Genomic DNA, 16500 nt, shown 5'->3' with positions numbered 1-16500 from the left:
AAAAACGTTTTTTTGGTCCAAAACTTGACAAAAACGTCATACTATACTATGTAGTACGTCCTACTATACTATGTGGTCCATAATGTGACCATTTTTGGAGAAAAACAATTGGTCCAAAATTTGACAAAAACGACATACTATACTATGTCGTCCAAAATCTGACCATTTTTTGGAAAAACGTTTTTTTGGTCCAAAACTTGACAAAAACGTCAGACTATACTATGTAGTACGTCATACTATACTTTGTCTCCAAGATGTGACCATTTTTGGAGAAAAAAAAGTTTGGTCCAAAATTTGACAAAAACGACATACTATACTATGTTGTCCAAAATCTGGAAAAAATTTTGAAAAACGTTTTTTTGGTCCAAAACTTGACAAAAACATAATACTATACTATGTAGTACGTCCTACTATACTATGTCGTCCATAATGTGATCATTTTTGGAAAAAAAAATTTGGTCCAAAATTTGACAAAAACGACATACTATACTATGTCGTCCAAAATCTGACCATTTTTTTGAAAAATGTTTTTTTGGTGCAAAACTTGACAAAAATGTCATACTATACTATGTAGTACGTCCTACTATACTATGTCGTCCATAATGTGACCATTTTTTGAAAAAAATTTTTTGACCAAAATTGGACAAAAACGACATACTATACTATGTCGTCCAAAATCTGACCATTTTTTTGAAAAACATTTTTTGGTGCAAAACTTGACAAAAACGTCATACTACACTATGTAGTACGTCCTACTATACTATGTCGTCCATAATGTGACCATTTTTAGAAAAAAAAAATTTGACCAAATTTTGACAAAAACGACATACTATACTATGTCGTCCAAAATCTGACCATATTTTTGAAAAACTTTTTTTGGTGCAAAACTTGACAAAAACGTCATACTATACTATGTAGTACGTCCTACTATACTATGTTGTCCATAATGTGACCATTTTTAGAAAAAAAAAATTTGACCAAATTTTGACAAAAACGACATACTATACTATGTCGTCCAAAATCTGACCATATTTTTGAAAAACTTTTTTTGGTCCAAAACTTGACAAAAACGTCATACTATACTATGTAGTACGTCCTACTATACTATGTCTCCAAAATGTGACCATTTTTTGAAAAAAAAAGATTTGGTCCAAATTTGACAAAAACGACATACTATACTATGTCGTCCAAAATCTGACCATTTTTTTGAAAAACGTTTTTTTGATCCAAAACATGACAAAAACGTAATAATATACTATGTAGTACGTCCTACTATACTATGTCGTCCATAATGTGACCATTTTTTGAAGAATTTTTTTTTTCAAAATTTGACAAAAACGACATACTATACTATGTCGTCCAAAATCTGACCATTTTTTTGAAAAACGTTTTTTTGATCCAAAACTTGACAAAAACGGCCAACTATACTATGTAGTATGTTATACTATACTATGTCTCCAAAATGTGACCATTTTTTGAAAAAAAAAGATTTGGTCCAAATTTGACAAAAACGACATACTATACTATGTCGTCCAAAATCTGACAATTTTTTTGAAAAACGTTTTTTTGGTCCAAAACTTGACAAAAACGTCATACTATACTATGTAGTACGTCCTACTATACTATGTGGTCCATAATGTGACCATTTTTGGAAAAAGCAAATTGGTCCAAAATTTGACAGAAACGACATATTATACTATGTCGTCCAAAATCTGACAATTTTTTTGAAAAAGTTTTTTTGGTCCAAAACTTGACAAAAACATCATACTATACTATGTAGTACGTCTAACTATACTATGTGGTCCATAATGTGACCATTTTTTGAAGAATTTTTTTTTTCAAAATTTGACAAAAACGACATACTATACTATGTCGTCCAAAATCTGACCATTTTTTTGAAAAACGTTTTTTTGGTCCAAAACTTGACAAAAACATCATACTATACTATGTAGTACGTCCTACTATACTATGTGGTCCATAATGTGACCATTTTTTGAAAAAAAACAATTGGTCCAAAATTTGACAAAAACGACATACTATACTATGTCGTCCAAAATCTGACCATTTTTAAAAAAAACGTTTTTTTGGTCCAAAACTTGACAAAAACGTCATACTATACTATGTAGTACGTCCTACTATACTATGTCGTCCATAATGTGACCATTTTTTGAAGAATTTTTTTTTTCAAAATTTGACAAAAACGACATACTATACTATGTATTCCATAATGTGACCATTTTTTGAAGAATTTTTTTTTTCAAAATTTGACAAAAACGACATACTATATACTATGTCGCCCAAAATCTGACCATTTTTTTGAAAAACGTTTTTTTGGTCCAAAACTTGACAAAAACGTCATACTATACTATGTAGTACGTCCTACTATACTATGTGGTCCATAATGTGACCATTTTTTGAAGAAATCTTTTTTTTCAAAATTTGACAAAAACGACATACTATACTATGTCGTCCAAAATCTGACCATTTTTTTGAAAAACGTTTTTTTGGTCCAAAACTTGACAAAAACGTCATACTATACTATGTAGTACGTCCTACTATACTATGTGGTCCATAATGTGACCATTTTTGGAAAAAACAATTGGTCCAAAATTTGACAAAAACGACATACTATACTATGTCGTCCAAAATCTGACCATTTTTTTGAAAAATGTTTTTTTGGTGCGAAACTTGACAAAAATGTCATACTATACTATGAAGTACGTCCTACTATACTATGTCGTCCAAAATCTGACAATTTTTTTGAAAAACGTTTTTTTGATCCAAAACATGACAAAAACGTAATAATATACCATGTAGTACGTCCTACTATACTATGTTGTCCATAATGTGACCATTTTTTGAAGAAATTTTTTTTTCAAAATTTGACAAAAACGACATACTATATACTATGTCGCCCAAAATCTGACCATTTTTTTGAAAAACGTTTTTTTGGTCCAAAACTTGACAAAAACGTCATACTATACTATGTAGTACGTCCTACTATACTATGTGGTCCATAATGTGACCATTTTTTGAAGAAATCTTTTTTTTCAAAATTTGACAAAAACGACATACTATACTATGTCGTCCAAAATCTGACCATTTTTTTGAAAAACGTTTTTTTGGTCCAAAACTTGACAAAAACGTCATACTATACTATGTAGTACGTCCTACTATACTATGTGGTCCATAATGTGACCATTTTTGGAGAAAAACAATTGGTCCAAAATTTGACAAAAACGACATACTATACTATGTCGTCCAAAATCTGACCATTTTTTGGAAAAACGTTTTTTTGGTCCAAAACTTGACAAAAACGTCAGACTATACTATGTAGTACGTCATACTATACTTTGTCTCCAAGATGTGACCATTTTTGGAGAAAAAAAAGTTTGGTCCAAAATTTGACAAAAACGACATACTATACTATGTTGTCCAAAATCTGGAAAAAATTTTGAAAAACGTTTTTTTGGTCCAAAACTTGACAAAAACATAATACTATACTATGTAGTACGTCCTACTATACTATGTCGTCCATAATGTGATCATTTTTGGAAAAAAAAATTTGGTCCAAAATTTGACAAAAACGACATACTATACTATGTCGTCCAAAATCTGACCATTTTTTTGAAAAATGTTTTTTTGGTGCAAAACTTGACAAAAATGTCATACTATACTATGTAGTACGTCCTACTATACTATGTCGTCCATAATGTGACCATTTTTTGAAAAAAATTTTTTGACCAAAATTGGACAAAAACGACATACTATACTATGTCGTCCAAAATCTGACCATTTTTTTGAAAAACATTTTTTGGTGCAAAACTTGACAAAAACGTCATACTACACTATGTAGTACGTCCTACTATACTATGTCGTCCATAATGTGACCATTTTTAGAAAAAAAAAATTTGACCAAATTTTGACAAAAACGACATACTATACTATGTCGTCCAAAATCTGACCATATTTTTGAAAAACTTTTTTTGGTGCAAAACTTGACAAAAACGTCATACTATACTATGTAGTACGTCCTACTATACTATGTTGTCCATAATGTGACCATTTTTAGAAAAAAAAAATTTGACCAAATTTTGACAAAAACGACATACTATACTATGTCGTCCAAAATCTGACCATATTTTTGAAAAACTTTTTTTGGTCCAAAACTTGACAAAAACGTCATACTATACTATGTAGTACGTCCTACTATACTATGTCTCCAAAATGTGACCATTTTTTGAAAAAAAAAGATTTGGTCCAAATTTGACAAAAACGACATACTATACTATGTCGTCCAAAATCTGACCATTTTTTTGAAAAACGTTTTTTTGATCCAAAACATGACAAAAACGTAATAATATACTATGTAGTACGTCCTACTATACTATGTCGTCCATAATGTGACCATTTTTTGAAGAATTTTTTTTTTCAAAATTTGACAAAAACGACATACTATACTATGTCGTCCAAAATCTGACCATTTTTTTGAAAAACGTTTTTTTGATCCAAAACATGACTAAAACGTAATAATATACTATGTAGTACGTCCTACTATACTATGTCGTCCATAATGTGACCATTTTTTGAAGAAATCTTTTTTTTCAATATTTGACAAAAACGACATACTATACTATGTCGTCCAAAATCTGACAATTTTTTTGAAAAACGTTTTTTTGGTCCAAAACTTGACAAAAACGTCATACTATACTATGTAGTACGTCCTAATATACTATGTCTCCAAAATGTGACCATTTTTTGAAAAAAAAAGATTTTGTCCAAATTTGACAAAAACGACATACTATACTATATCGTCCAAAATCTGACCATTCTTTTGAAAAACGTTTTTTTGATCCAAAACATGACAAAAACGTAATAATATACTATGTAGTACGTCCTACTATACTATGTCGTCCATAATGTGACCATTTTTTGAAGAAATTTTTTTTTCAAAATTTGACAAAAACGACATACTATACTATGTCGTCCAAAATCTGACCATTTTTTTGAAAAACGTTTTTTTGGTCCAAAACTTGACAAAAACGTCATACTATACTATGTAGTACGTCCTACTATACTATGTGGTCCATAATGTGACCATTTTTGGAAAAAACAATTGGTCCAAAATTTGACAAAAACGACATACTATACTATGTAGTACGTCCTACTATACTATGTCGTCCAAAATCTGACCATTTTTTGGAAAAACGTTTTTTTGGTCCAAAACTTGACAAAAACGTCATACTATACTATGTAGTACGTCCTACTATACTATGTGTCCATAATGTGACCATTTTTGGAAAAAACAATTGGTCCAAAATTTGACAAAAACGACATACTATACTATGTAGTACGTCCTACTATACTATGTCGTCCAAAATCTGACCATTTTTTGGAAAAACGTTTTTTTGGTCCAAAACTTGACAAAAACGTCAGACTATACTATGTAGTACGTCATACTATACTTTGTCTCCAAGATGTGACCATTTTTGGAGAAAAAAAAAGATTTGGTCCAAAATTTGACAAAAACGACATACTATACTATGTCGTCCAAAATCTGGAAAAATTTTTGAAAAACGTTTTTTTGGTCCAAAACTTGACAAAAACATAATACTATACTATGTAGTACGTCCTACTATACTATGTCGTCCATAATGTGATCATTTTTGGAAAAAAAAATTTGGTCCAAAATTTGACAAAAACGACATACTATACTATGTCGTCCAAAATCTGACCATTTTTTGGAAAAACGTTTTTTTGGTCCAAAACTTGACAAAAACGTCAGACTATACTATGTAGTACGTCATACTATACTTTGTCTCCAAAATGTGACCATTTTTGGAGAAAAAAAAATTTGGTCCAAAATTTGACAAAAACGACATACTATACTATGTCGTCCAAAATCTGACCATTTTTTTGAAAAACATTTTTTTGGTCCAAAAGTTGACAAAAACGTCATACTATACTATGTAGTACGTCCTACTATACTATGTCGTCCATAATGTGACCATTTTTAGAAAAAAAAAAATTTGACCAAATTTTGACAAAAACGACATACTATACTATGTCGTCCAAAATCTGACCATATTTTTGAAAAACTTTTTTTGGTGCAAAACTTGACAAAAACGTCATACTATACTATGTAGTACGTCCTACTATACTATGTCGTCCATAATGTGACCATTTTTAGAAAAAAAAAAATTTGACAAAATTTTGACAAAAACGACATACTATACTATGTCGTCCAAAATCTGACCATATTTTTGAAAAACTTTTTTTGGTCCAAAACTTGACAAAAACGTCATACTATACTATGTAGTACGTCCTACTATACTATGTGTTCCATAATGTGACCATTTTTGGAAAAAAAACAATTGGTCCAAAATTTGACAAAAACGACATACCATACTATGTCGTCCAAAATCTGACAATTTTTTTGAAAAACGTTTTTTTGGTCCAAAACTTGACAAAAACGTCATACTATACTATGTAGTACGTCCTAATATACTATGTCTCCAAAATGTGACCATTTTTTGAAAAAAAAGAGATTTGGTCCAAATTTGACAAAAACGACATACCATACTATGTCGTCCAAAATCTGACCATTTTTTTGAAAAACGTTTTTTTGATCCAAAACATGACAAAAACGTAATAATATACTATGTAGTACGTCCTACTATACTATGTCGTCCATAATGTGACCATTTTTTGAAGAAATTTTTTTTCAAAATTTGACAAAAACGACATACTATACTATGTCGTCCAAAATCTGACAATTTTTTTGAAAAACGTTTTTTTGATCCAAAACATGACTAAAACGTAATAATATACTATGTAGTACGTCCTACTATACTATGTCGTCCATAATGTGACCATTTTTTGAAGAAATCTTTTTTTTCAAAATTTGACAAAAACGACATACTATACTATGTCGTCCAAAATCTGACAATTTTTTTGAAAAACGTTTTTTTGGTCCAAAACTTGACAAAAACGTCATACTTTACTATGTAGTACGTCCTAATATACTATGTCTCCAAAATGTGACCATTTTTTGAAAAAAAAAGATTTTGTCCAAATTTGACAAAAACGACATACTATACTATGTCGTCCAAAATCTGACCATTCTTTTGAAAAACGTTTTTTTGATCCAAAACATGACAAAAACGTTATAATATACTATGTAGTACGTCCTACTATACTATGTGGTCCATAATGTGACCATTTTTGGAAAAAACAATTGGTCCAAAATTTGACAAAAACGACATACTATACTATGTAGTACGTCCTACTATACTATGTCGTCCAAAATCTGACCATTTTTTGGAAAAACGTTTTTTTGGTCCAAAACTTGACAAAAACGTCAGACTATACTATGTAGTACGTCATACTATACTATGTCGTCCATAATGTGACCATTTTTAGAAAAAAAAAATTTGACCAAATTTTGACAAAAACGACATACTATACTATGTCGTCCAAAATCTGACCATATTTTTGAAAAACGTTTTTTGGTCCAAAACTTGACAAAAACGTCATACTATACTATGTAGTACGTCCTACTATACTATGTCGTCCATAATGTGGCCATTTTTAGAAAAAAAAAATTTGACCAAATTTTGACAAAAACGACATACTATACTATGTCGTCCAAAATCTGACCATTTTTTTGAAAAATGTTTTTTTGGTGCAAAACTTGACAAAAATGTCATACTATACTATGTAGTACGTCCTACTATACTATGTCGTCCATAATGTGACCATTTTTTGAAAAAAAAAATTTGACCAAAATTTGACAAAAACGACATACTATACTATGTCGTCCAAAATCTGACCATATTTTTGAAAAACTTTTTTTGGTCCAAAACTTGACAAAAACGTCATACTATACTATGTAGTACGTCCTACTATACTATGTCTCCAAAATGTGACCATTTTTTGAAAAAAAAAGATTTGGTCCAAATTTGACAAAAACGACATACTATACTATGTCGTCCAAAATCTGCACATTTTTTTGAAAAACGTTTTTTGGTCCAAAACATGACAAAAGCGCAACAATATACTATGTAGTACGTCCTACTATGCTATGTCGTCCATAATGTGACCATTTTTTGAAGAAATTTTTTTTTCAAAATTTGACAAAAACGACATACTAAACTATGTCGTCCAAAATCTGACAATTTTTTTGAAAAACGTTTTTTTGGTCCAAAACTTGACAAAAACGTCATACTATACTATGTAGTACGTCCTACTATACTATGTCGTCCATAATGTGACCATTTTTTGAAAAAAAAAATTTGACCAAAATTTGACAAAAACGACATACTATACTATGTCGTCCAAAATCTGACCATTTTTTTGAAAAACGTTTTTTTGGTCCAAAACTTGACAAAAACATAATACTATACTATGTAGTACGTCCTACTATACTATGTCATCAATAATGTGATCATTTTTGGAAAAAAAAAGTTTGGTCCAAAATTTGACAAAAACGACATACTATACTATGTCGTCCAAAATCTGACCATATTTTTGAAAAACGTTTTTTGGTCCAAAACTTGACAAAAACGTCATACTATACCATGTAGTACGTCCTACTATACTATGTCGTCCATAATGTGACCATTTTTTGAAAAAAAAAGATTTTGTCCAAATTTGACAAAAACGACATACTATACTATGTCGTCCAAAATCTGACCATTTTTTTGAAAAATGTTTTTTTGGTGCAAAACTTGACAAAAATGTCATACTATACTATGTAGTACGTCCTACAATACTATGTCGTCCATAATGTGACCATTTTTTGAAAAAAAAAATTTGACCAAAATTTGACAAAAACGACATACTATATACTATGTCGTCCAAAATCTGACCATTTTTTTGAAAAACTTTTTTTGGTGCAAAACTTGACAAAAACGTCATACTATACTATGTAGTGCGTCCTACTATACTATGTCGTCCATAATGTGACCATTTTTAGAAAAAAAAAATTTGACCAAATTTTGACAAAAACGACATACTATACTATGTCGTCCAAAATCTGACCATATTTTTGAAAAACTTTTTTTGGTGCAAAACTTGACAAAAACGTCATACTATAATATGTAGTACGTCCTACTATACTATGTCGTCCATAATGTGACCATTTTTAGAAAAAAAAGAATTTGACCAAATTTTGACAAAAACGACATACTATACTATGTCGTCCAAAATCTGACCATTTTTTGGAAAAACGTTTTTTTGGTCCAAAACTTGACAAAAACGTCAGACTATACTATGTAGTACGTCATACTATACTTTGTCTCCAAAATGTGACCATTTTTGGAGAAAAAAAAATTTGGTCCAAAATTTGACAAAAACGACATACTATACTATGTCGTCCAAAATCTGACCATTTTTTGGAAAAACGTTTTTCTGGTCCAAAACTTGACAAAAACGTCAGACTATACTATGTAGTACGTCATACTATACTTTGTCTCCAAAATGTGACCATTTTTGGAGAAAAAAGAATTTGGTCCAAAATTTGACAAAAACGACATACTATACTATGTCGTCCAAAATCTGGAATTTTTTTTGAAAAACGTTTTTTTGGTGCAAAACTTGACAAAAATGTCATACTATACTATGTAGTACGTCCTACTATACTATGTCGTCCATAATGTGACCATTTTTTGAAAAAAAAGAATTTGACCAAAATTGGACAAAAACGATATACTATACTATGTCGTCCAAAATCTGACCATTTTTTTGAAAAACGTTTTTTTGGTGCAAAACTTGACAAAAACGTCATACTATACTATGTAGTACGTCCTACTATACTATGTCGTCCATAATGTGACCATTTTTAGGAAAAAAAATTTGACCAAATTTTGACAAAAATTACATACTATACTATGTCGTCCAAAATCTGACCATATTTTTGAAAAATGTTTTTTTGGTGCAAAACTTGACAAAAATGTCATACTATACTATGTAGTACGTCCTACTATACTATGTCGTCCAAAATCTGACCATTTTTTTGAAAAACGTTTTTTTGGTGCAAAACTTGACAAAAACGTCATACTATACTATGTAGTACGTCCTACTATACTATGTCGTCCATAATGTGACCATTTTTAGGAAAAAAAATTTGACCAAATTTTGACAAAAATTACATACTATACTATGTCGTCCAAAATCTGACCATATTTTTGAAAAATGTTTTTTTGGTGCAAAACTTGACAAAAATGTCATACTATACTATGTAGTACGTCCTACTATACTATGTCGTCCATAATGTGACCATTTTTTGAAAAAATTTTTTTTTACCAAAATTGGACAAAAACGACATACTATACTATGTCGTCCAAAATCTGACCATTTTTTTGAAAAATGTTTTTTTGGTGCAAAACTTGACAAAAATGTCATACTATACTATGTAGTACGTCCTACTATACTATGTCGTCCATAATGTGACCATTTTTTGAAAAAAAAGAATTTGACCAAAATTGGACAAAAACGACATACTATACTATGTCGTCCAAAATCTGACCATTTTTTTGAAAAACGTTTTTTTGGTGCAAAACTTGACAAAAACGTCATACTATACTATGTAGTACGTCCTACTATACTATGTCGTCCATAATGTGACCATTTTTAGGAAAAAAAATTTGACCAAATTTTGACAAAAATTACATACTATACTATGTCGTCCAAAATCTGACCATATTTTTGAAAAATGTTTTTTTGGTGCAAAACTTGACAAAAATGTCATACTATACTATGTAGTACGTCCTACTATACTATGTCGTCCAAAATCTGACCATTTTTTTGAAAAACGTTTTTTTGGTGCAAAACTTGACAAAAACGTCATACTATACTATGTAGTACGTCCTACTATACTATGTCGTCCATAATGTGACCATTTTTAGGAAAAAAAATTTGACCAAATTTTGACAAAAATTACATACTATACTATGTCGTCCAAAATCTGACCATATTTTTGAAAAATGTTTTTTTGGTGCAAAACTTGACAAAAATGTCATACTATACTATGTAGTACGTCCTACTATACTATGTCGTCCATAATGTGACCATTTTTTGAAAAAAATTTTTTTTACCAAAATTGGACAAAAACGACATACTATACTATGTCGTCCAAAATCTGACCATTTTTTTGAAAAATGTTTTTTTGGTGCAAAACTTGACAAAAATGTCATACTATACTATGTAGTACGTCCTACTATACTATGTCGTCCATAATGTGACCATTTTTTGAAAAAAAAGAATTTGACCAAAATTGGACAAAAACGACATACTATACTATGTCGTCCAAAATCTGACCATTTTTTTGAAAAACGTTTTTTTGGTGCAAAACTTGACAAAAACGTCATACTATACTATGTAGTACGTCCTACTATACTATGTCGTCCATAATGTGGCCATTTTTAGAAAAAAAAAATTTGACCAAATTTTGACAAAAACGACATACTATACTATGTCGTCCAAAATCTGACCATTTTTTTGAAAAATGTTTTTTTGGTGCAAAACTTGACAAAAATGTCATACTATACTATGTAGTACGTCCTACTATACTATGTCGTCCATAATGTGACCATTTTTTGAAAAAAAAAATTTGACCAAAATTTGACAAAAACGACATACTATACTATGTCGTCCAAAATCTGACCATTTTTTTGAAAAACTTTTTTTGGTGTAAAACTTGACAAAAACGTCATACTATACTATGTAGTACGTCCTACTATACTATGTCGTCCATAATGTGACCATTTTTAGAAAAAAAAAAATTGACCAAATTTTGACAAAAACGACATACTATACTATGTCGTCCAAAATCTGACCATTTTTTTGAAAAACTTTTTTTGGTGCAAAACTTGACAAAAACGTCATACTATACTATGTAGTGCGTCCTACTATACTATGTCGTCCATAATGTGACCATTTTTAGAAAAAAAAAAATTTGACCAAATTTTGACAAAAACGACATACTATACTATGTCGTCCAAAATCTGACCATATTTTTGAAAAACTTTTTTTGGTGTAAAACTTGACAAAAACGTCATACTATACTATGTAGTACGTCCTACTATACTATGTCGTCCATAATGTGACCATTTTTAGAAAAAAAGAAATTTGACCAAATTTTGACAAAAACGACATACTATACTATGTCGTCCAAAATCTGACCATTTTTTGGAAAAACGTTTTTTTGGTCCAAAACTTGACAAAAACGTCAGACTATACTATGTAGTACGTCATACTATACTTTGTCTGCAAAATGTGACCATTTTTGGAGAAAAAAAATTCGGTCCAAAATTTGACAAAAACGACATACTATACTATGTCGTCCAAAATCTGACAATTTTTTGGAAAAACGTTTTTCTGGTCCAAAATTTGACAAAAACGTCAGACTATACTATGTAGTACGTCATACTATACTTTGTCTCCAAAATGTGACCATTTTTGGAGAAAAAAGAATTTGGTCCAAAATTTGACAAAAACGACATACTATACTATGTCGTCCAAAATCTGGAATTTTTTTTGAAAAACGTTTTTTTGGTCCAAAACTTGACAAAAACATCATACTATACTATGTAGGACGTCCTACTATACTATGTCGTCCATAATGTGATCATTTTTGGAAAAATAAATTTGGTCCAAAATTTGACAAAAACGACATACTATACTATGTCGTCCAAAATCTGACCATTTTTTTGAAAAATGTTTTTTTGGTGCAAAACTTGACAAAAATGTCATACTATACTATGTAGTACGTCCTACTATACTATGTCGTCCATAATGTGACCATTTTTTGAAAAAAAAGAATTTGACCAAAATTTGACAAAAACGACATACTATACTATGTCGTCCAAAATCTGACCATTTTTTTGAAAAACTTTTTTTGGTGCAAAACTTGACAAAAACGTCATACGATACTATGTAGTGCGTCCTACTATACTATGTCGTCCATAATGTGACCATTTTTTGAAAAAAAAAAATTTGACCAAATTTTGACAAAAACGACATACTATACTATGTCGTCCAAAATCTGACCATATTTTTGAAAAACTTTTTTTGGTGCAAAACTTGACAAAAACGTCATACTATACTATGTAGTACGTCCTACTATACTATGTCGTCCATAATGTGACCATTTTTAGAAAAAAAAAATTTGACCAAATTTTGACAAAAACGACATACTATACTATGTCGTCCAAAATCTGACCATTTTTTGGAAAAACGTTTTTTTGGTCCAAAACTTGACAAAAACGTCAGACTATACTATGTAGTACGTCATACTATACTTTGTCTGCAAAATGTGACCATTTTTGGAGAAAAAAAATTCGGTCCAAAATTTGACAAAAACGACATACTATACTATGTCGTCCAAAATCTGACCATTTTTTGGAAAAACGTTTTTCTGGTCCAAAACTTGACAAAAACGTCAGACTATACTATGTAGTACGTCATACTATACTTTGTCTCCAAAATGTGACCATTTTTGGAGAAAAAAGAATTTGGTCCAAAATTTGACAAAAACGACATACTATACTATGTCGTCCAAAATCTGGAATTTTTTTTGAAAAACGTTTTTTTGGTCCAAAACTTGACAAAAACATCATACTATACTATGTAGTACGTCCTACTATACTATGTCGTCCATAATGTGATCATTTTTGGAAAAAAAAATTTGGTCCAAAATTTGACAAAAACGACATACTATACTATGTCGTCCAAAATCTGACCATTTTTTTGAAAAATGTTTTTTTGGTGCAAAACTTGACAAAAATGTCATACTATACTATGTAGTACGTCCTACTATACTATGTCGTCCATAATGTGACCATTTTTTGAAAAAAAAGAATTTGACCAAAATTGGACAAAAACGACATACTATACTATGTCGTCCAAAATCTGACCATTTTTTTGAAAAACGTTTTTTTGGTGCAAAACTTGACAAAAACGTCATACTATACTATGTAGTACGTCCTACTATACTATGTCGTCCATAATGTGACCATTTTTAGAAAAAAAAAATTTGACCAAATTTTGACAAAAACGACATACTATACTATGTCGTCCAAAATCTGACCATATTTTTGAAAAACTTTTTTTGGTGCAAAACTTGACAAAAACGTCATACTATACTATGTAGTACGTCCTACTATACTATGTCGTCCATAATGTGACCATTTTTAGAAAAAAAAAATTTGACCAAATTTTGACAAAAACGACATACTATACTATGTCGTCCAAAATCTGACCATATATTTGAAAAACGTTTTTTGGTCCAAAACTTGACAAAAACGTCATACTATACTATGTAGTACGTCCTACTATACTATGTCGTCCATAATGTGACCATTTTTGGAAAAAAAACAATTGGTCCAAAATTTGACAAAAACGACATACTATACTATGTCGTCCAAAATCTGACAATTTTTTTGAAAAACGTTTTTTTGGTCCAAAACTTGACAAAAACGTCATACTATACTATGTAGTACGTCCTAATATACTATGTCTCCAAAATGTGACCATTTTTTGAAAAAAAAAGATTTGGTCCAAATTTTTACAAAAACGACATACTATACTATTTCGTCCAAAATCTGACCATTTTTTTGAAAAACGTTTTTTTGGTCCAAAACTTGACAAAAACGTCATACTATACTATGTAGTACGTCCTACTATACTATGTCGTCCATAATGTGACCATTTTTACAAAAAAAAAAATTTGACCAAATTTTGACAAAAACGACATACTATACTATGTCGTCCAAAATCTGACCATTTTTTTGAAAAACGTTTTTTTGGTCCAAAACTTGACAAAAACGTCATACTATACTATGTAGTACGTCCTACTATACTATGTGGTCCATAATGTGACCATTTTTGGAAAAAGAAAATTGGTCCAAAAACAGTCAAAAACGTCATAGTATAGTATGTCGTTCAAAATCACCAAAAAATAATTTTGTACTGTCCGGTGTGGGATTCGAACCAGTGTCCCCTGGGGGAGGCTGGCACACAAAAGGAAGTGTCATAGACCACTGAGCCAAAGTCAAAGACAAACATGTTTTTGGCCTCTATTTTATGATTTACTAATTCGTCCAGAATCCATTCAACCATTTAAAAAAATAATAATTTTGGTCCAAAATTTGACAAAAACGACATACTATACTATGTCGTCCAAAATCTGACAATTTTTTATGAAAACATTATTTTGGTCCAAAACTTGACAAAAACGACATACTATACTATGTAGTACGTCCTACTATACTATGTGGTCCATAATGTGACCATTTTTTGAAAAAAAAAGATTTGGTCCAAATTTGACAAAAACGACATACTATACTATGTCGTCCAAAATCTGACCATTTTTTTGAAAAACGTTTTTTTGATCCAAAACATGACAAAAACGTATTAATATACTATGTAGTACGTCCTACTATACTATGTCGTCCATAATGTGACCATTTTTTGAAGAAATTTTTTTTTCAAAATTTGACAAAAACGACATACTATACTATGTCGTCCAAAATCGGACCATTTTTTTGAAAAACGTTTTTTTGGTCCAAAACTTGACAAAAACGTCATACTACACTATGTAGTACGTCCTACTATACTATGTGGTCCATAATGTGACCATTTTTGGAAAAAGAAAATTGGTCCAAAATTTGACAAAAACGACATACTATACTATGTCGTCCAAAATCTGCACATTTTTTTGAAAAACTTTTTTTGGTCCAAAACATGACAAAAATGTAATAATATACTATGTAGTACGTCCTACTATACTATGTCGTCCATAATGTGACTATTTTTTTAAAAAACTTTTTTTGGTCCAAAACTTGACAAAAACGTCATACTATACTATGTTGTACGTCCTACTATACTATGTCGTCCATAATGTGACCATTTTTAGAAAAAAAAAATTTGACCAAATTTTGACAAAAACGACATACTATACTATGTCGTCCATAATGTGATCATTTTTGGAAAAAAAAATTTGGTCCAAAATTTGACAAAAACGACATACTATACTATGTCGTCCAAAATCTGACCATTTTTTGGAAAAACGTTTTTTTGGTCCAAAACTTGACAAAAACGTCAGACTATACTATGTAGTACGTCATACTATACTTTGTCTCCAAAATGTGACCATTTTTGGAGAAAAAAAATTTGGTCCAAAATTTGACAAAAACGACATACTATACTATGTCGTCCAAAATCTGGAATTATTTTTGAAAAACGTTTTTTTGGTCCAAAACTTGACAAAAACATAATACTATACTATGTAGTACGTCCTACTATACTATGTCGTCCATAATGTGATCATTTTTGGAAAAAAAAATTTGGTCCAAAATTTGACTAAAACGACATACTATATACTATGTCGTCCAAAATCTGACCATTTTTTTGAAAAATGTTTTTTTGGTGCAAAACTTGACAAAAATGTCATACTATACTATGTAGTACGTCCTACTATACTATGTCGTCCATAATGTG

The sequence above is a fragment of the Microchirus variegatus genome, assembly GCF_963457635.1.
Source record: "Microchirus variegatus genome assembly, chromosome: 18".
Lineage (NCBI taxonomy): Eukaryota > Metazoa > Chordata > Actinopteri > Pleuronectiformes > Soleidae > Microchirus > Microchirus variegatus.
The sequence above is the reverse complement of the archived record's forward strand: the minus strand, read 5'-3'. Positions refer to the sequence as shown.